The 6,075-nt window shown below is 31.7% G+C and overlaps 1 long non-coding RNA gene across 1 annotated transcript; it reads left to right on the top strand.

Annotated features, from left to right (window-relative positions):
• The first annotated feature begins 562 nt into the window (after positions 1–562).
• Positions 563–2,136, top strand: LOC145069919 (uncharacterized). Its single transcript, XR_013689735.1, has 3 exons — positions 563–1,088; positions 1,654–1,700; positions 1,797–2,136. It is a non-coding gene; the product is annotated as an uncharacterized LOC145069919 (long non-coding RNA).
• The last annotated feature ends 3,939 nt before the right edge of the window (positions 2,137–6,075 follow it).

Raw genomic sequence — 6,075 nt, 5'->3', positions numbered from 1 at the left:
GAATGTGTAAAGTTTAACAAGTTAAAAGGGGTAAATGTGGACGAAAAAAACTTAATGATCAGATATATAAAAATAAAAAACTATATTACATTTTTAAATCATTATCCCTTTTTACTATCAACATCATGTAATATGTTTGTACTAAGTAAGTAAGGATGTTATTATTATTTTCATTATTTCATATAGTGTTGCATCAAACAAAATACATTTTCAAACATTATTTATGTCCGTATCATATATATATATATATATATATATATATATATATATATATATATATATATATAAACCTTACTATTTTTAAAAATAGATTTTTAAGACGTCCAAAAATTTAAGCTGAATGTACAATACATATATTTGTCTCTCACTTATCCGTTTCCCTAATTATCTATTTTCTTCTCCTTGACTGACTTTTTATCTCCTTAATCGACTTGGAAATGACTCATTCCAAGCACAAATCAAGGAATTATAGTTACATTTATTTTGAATTCAAGAAGTCCCTAATATCTCGCCCCCGTCTCTTAAATTATCACCACCGCACACACTCCCTCTCATCTTTTTCTAAAAAATCGAGTGTAATTTGCAAGTAAATAACACCTCTTTCTGTGAAAACCCAAGATATCGTCACGTCTTCATCAACTGCCGTCTCCACCACCACGAAATTCTTTGCTATTATCGGTATTCTCTCTCATATTCTGGTTATATATTACATATTTGCTCTTAACTTGGTTTTTATTGTATTGTGTAGGTCAAATGAATCAAAAACAATATCAAATGAGAGCTCTTAACTCGGTTTTCCTAGTCCCCCTCCTCTCTCTCTCTCTATGTGTATATATTTCTCTTTCGCTTTTGTTTTTTGTTTTTATTTTTTTATTTTTTGGTTGTTTTAAAATGATTGTCAGATATACATAACAAATGGAGTGATGTTATTTTTAAATAATGCGAAAAATCATAAATTGTTGATAGATACTTTCTAATTGAGCGTTGATAGTAGGTTTCGTGGACGTTGGGGACACTTGGTGCAAACCCAAAAGATGAAGGTGCAACGATTTTAAGACCTTGTCATTACTGACGATCCTGATTTCAAGGTAAGCAATGGTTGTTTTTTTGTTTTCACAGTAAAGATTTTGTTGAAATAATCAACAATCCAAAAACCTATTGAGATGATATCGTGTTAATGACATTCTATTTAAAACAAATTGTATTGTATAGAAGTTGATTATCTGTTGTTTCTTTTTACAATATTACATTTACCAAATGGAACACTTTCTTCTGCTGAAAACAAGTTTGATAATAAAATATAATCTTCTTCTGCTAAAATTTATTTTTATTACTATATATGAACAACTGCTACATCAGCAAAATAAGTTGCATGGTTATGCGAGAAGTTGTCAAAATACATGTTCCCCCTTTTCTCGACTAGCATTGGCATCTATCTATCACTCCAACATTGATCTCTATAAGTAGCATCTCATGTTAATGATCAACTTCAACTAATCAAACATATTATTTAAGGTAAGAGAGGTGAAAGGAATCTCATTCATACATCAGGTTTGGTTTTGGATTTACATCTAAAATAGATTTTCGAGTTCAACATGACTTTATCAATGTATACATACACCATGATCATGTGCAACTTTTCTAATTTTGCAGCTGCTGGAGATATTGCTTCTGGAAAAGACCTCAAGAATTGTCTATATGTAAGCTTCTTTTTGCTTCAATCTTGTATAGTCACTTAAATATAGACATTTATTTTCTTAATCTCATTATTGATCATGTTATTGCTATTTTTCTAGGTTATCTCATACATCAGGAGTACTGCACACTATTGGCAGGCTATAATTACTGGAAATGGTATTGTGGGTCTTCATCATGTAGTTTGCACAAGCACAATCAATGGGTCTAATTGGCATAATTATGAAACCTTATGTTTTAGTGGGTGTTTTGGTCGATTATGCCCCTGAGGTTTGGTAGCTGTTTTGATTCTCCTGTTGACATTTTTGGAACCCTGTGTTTTAGTGGGTGTTTTGGCCGATTATGCCCCTGAGGTTGGATAGCTGTTTTGATTCTCCTTTTGATAATTATAGAAATGGTTCGGTGGGTCATCCACATGTAATTACATAATCAATAGTAATTGGCGCAATTCTAAAATCTTACTTTTATTGGTGGGTGTTTTGGATGATTATGCCCCATATTGTTTGTTAGTTGTTTGATTGTGTTTTTTTGGAATTTTGGGTCGACTTTATCCTTGGAACATATTTTTCCTTAGTCATGTTGTAACATATTCTCGGTGTAGTGAAATTATATTAAAGTTGTTTGCTTTGGGAAGTTCTAACAATTTAATTAAAAATAAATTATCAAAAAGTAAATAATAAGTTATCATTCTAAATAAACAAAAATTTAAAACTTAAAAATTTTGAATTTTAAGTTAGAAGTGGTCAACATCGCTCTACATTTTCAATTTTTAAACTTCAAAATTTTGAATATTATGACAAAAGTTTTAATAAAATTTTAAAATATTTATTTTTTTAGGATATATAACTACTTGATTATTTTTTTTAATAAATTACTTATATTCTAACAAACTACTTAGATAACAATAAAAAACTGTCATATTCATCGATTTTATTAGGATAGGTAATATTTAATTTTTGTAAAATAAATTCTGATATAATTTAGGATCGCAACTTAGATACATGTTAATATTGTACAGTCAATCATTAATCATTAGTAATTTCATATACGTTCTCTTGAGTTTTTATTTTTTAGGTTATTACAGTCTCAAAATTAAAAGTTCACAAACTTGTTATTGAAATTCTTATTAAGTTCTTAGACAAAATTACATAAATGGCTCATGTGGTTTTCTATATTCTTGGTTTTTGTTCAAAACGTTTTTTCGTTACATATATGATCCATAAGGTTTTTGTCCCGAAAAGAAATTTATTTACGAAACAAAGTGTTCGACGTCCGTCGTATTGCGCGGGTAACAACTATATATATATATATATATATATATATATATATATATATATATATATATATATATATATATATATATATATATATTTAAAAATCACATTTAAAATTGTTAAAAAGTTCCCTGTTACGATTTGATAATTTGTTAGACAGTTTAACTTTAAATTATAATATTTTACAAAAATTTGTAACATTAAGAAAAACATATTGATTCATCATCTTCATATGTTGATCTAAAAATGAACAACAATTCAGTGAAAGCGGGTCAAAATGTATTTCTACTGTCTGTTAAGATTGAATCACGCGCCCAGAAAATGGACGGCGGAGAAGGTGAGTAAGATCAGTAGCATAGGCTGTAGCGCGTGGATAACATGGTTTGTACCGGATTGACAAGTAGTCCTGTTTCGAGCGACACGTGGGTTGATGTTGGTTAATGTTTGAATCATGTGATCTTGATGTAGGTTAGAATATAGGATAAAATCACATGTTGGTTACGAAGGACAGACTATCCACCTTCACATAAATTAGAAATGGGTTGTACATCGTAACAACACTTGGATTTATATATATGGACCAAATGGATCAAATCAAGTCTGGTAGGTGACGTGGCTTAATATTTGTAAATTTATTTATGAGAAAATTTGTGATATAACAAAAAAGGAAGGGTTGTTTGAAGGAAAATGACGAAGGAAAAATGGATTTTGGAAAATGACCGAAGGATTCGCAGAGCACCCTCTGCGTATCTATTAGCTGCTCTGCGGATCCACTAGCTGCTCTGCAGATCCACTACACCTTTGTGGAATTGCTGCTTTTTGATTTTTTAATTTTTCTTTTTGTTTTTTCGTTTTTATTTTTTTTTATTATGTAAATAATTTGACAAAAAAATGTTAAAAATAATAAACTTATGTTCGATATTAGTCCACATAACTGTTTGAGAATCCACAGAACTGTTATCAGTGTACACCTCTGCGGATCATTATACACCTCTACAGATCAGTGTATAAATTTTCATACCTGTTAAATATTGTATCAACTCACCCCAGTATTGAAAAATATAGAAATGGCCTCCAGTGCACCAATTTCTACGAATGCAACATCGTCGTTCGATACTCCACGTCCATGGACGGTAAGAGAGGTGATGGTTATAATACGATGTTGGTTGAACATTTTTGAAAGTGAAACAACAATGATTACCCCTGATTACCTTGGAGGTGATGAATGGACCCGCATAACAGGTATGTTCAACATCTCATTTGGACAAGAAGAATATCGGCTACAAGTAGATATTCTTAGTAAGTGGATGGAGTTAAAGAACAAAATCACATGGTTCGATCGATGGTATCATCATCTTAACAATAGTAGTAATTATTATTACTCAAACGAGAAAGCTCTTGTAGAAATGATTTTAGATCATTACATTTTCGAGCATGAGGGAAAAGACTTTGAGTATGTGGACGCTTGGAATCTAGTTAAGAACCACCAGTATTTCATGTAGAAGGTTTTTTTTATGTGAAATGTTTTATGTAATATGTTTGCTACTGATGTATGTTTTCCATGTATTTGTATTGTTTTGTATTTTATGTTCTATGGAATAAAGTAGAAGTTAATTCAATTGGTTTCGTAAATAACCTAATACAAACCAAATACATATAAATAACGTAATACAAACCAGTGCATATAAATAACCTAATAAAAACAAACTACATTAAAATATCCTTCTACAAACGCAATACAAATTAAAAATACGGGAGATCTTTTAATAGATTACAGGGCCCTTCAAACTCGAATTCTAACCCGTTACTAATGGATATGTATTCCGCTTTATCCGCTTCCAGGATGACTTCCTCATCTTCATTCGGACGTGCGCCGTCAATTTTGGTATAAAGATTGTTGAAAACCAAGACTTTTGTTTTTAATTCATACCATTTTGTTGTGATGTCAAGGGTGTTGCAGTAGTTTTTTGGGGCAGTTTAAGGGTTAGCGTTGAAGGCATAAGTTAAACGCGTCCAATAACTTGGATCATTCACCCTGGTTGTCTCGTGGATATTAATATATGCACGAGTTAGACGGAGGTTATCCTCAGTGCTCCATGGTATGGAAGCCATTATGGCGGAAAATATAAGGGTTAATTTTTAAAAAAATTGAAATCAAGAAGAAATGGTACAAAATCGATGAAAGGATACGCATGGTAAAGTGATTTTATATTACTTATTCCGCAAAGTTGTTTGGTAATCCGCGGAGGTGTACACAGATCCGCAGAGGTGTGCACTGATTCGTAGAGGTGTGCAATGATCCGCAGAAAACAGTTCTTAAGTGATGTGTTAAAAACCCCAATTTGGACCTCTTTGATTTCTTTCTTACCACTTTGATTCTTCAACACAATGTCTATGAGCTCGTCCAATGCAAGAAATTAAACCGTCTCCAAGTTGCTCGTGTGTTTGTTAAAGACGATGTTAACAATTGTGATTGCGATGTTCCAGCTAAGGAACAAACATGTTGGAAACTCACTAACCCCGACAGACGTTTTTGGAACTGCAAAAACAGCTTGGTAAGCTTCGTTTCTAAAAATACATGTATAATTGCGATTGTTTAAAATACATCTTGGGTGATTAGTCATTGTGTTTTGATGTTTTATTCATGTGGTTTTGATACATACAAGACTGAGGAAATGTGATTACTTTGAATGGAAAGATGTTGCACTTGAAGATGGTTACTACAAAACCTCATATATTCCATGAAGCAACAGTTGGATTCCACGGAGGATCTTGGTGTCATAAAAAACTTGAGGACTAAGAATGCTGAGTTGGAGTTTCTCCTGAGTAAGGAGAAGAGTGTATTGGCAAGCATGGAGAAGGGGATGTGTGATTCTAAGAAGAGCATACGTATATACAAGCTGTTAGTACTTGTTCTAATAGTTGGGTATCTCATGTTTGTTTTGTTTTAATAGGTGTAGTTGTATGTAAATCCAAATAACACAATCAAAGTCTAGTATTCCAAATAACACAATCAAAGTCTACTATTCCAAATAACACAATCGAATTCTACTATTCCAAATAATTTCTGCCATCCGATTACGGTAAGTAAATCTCATATCTCTAG

The sequence above is a fragment of the Lactuca serriola genome, chromosome 1, assembly GCF_051521515.1.
Source record: "Lactuca serriola cultivar US96UC23 chromosome 1, Lser_US96UC23_V15, whole genome shotgun sequence".
NCBI lineage: Eukaryota > Viridiplantae > Streptophyta > Magnoliopsida > Asterales > Asteraceae > Lactuca > Lactuca serriola.
The sequence above is the reverse complement of the archived record's forward strand: the minus strand, read 5'-3'. Positions and strand labels throughout refer to the sequence as shown.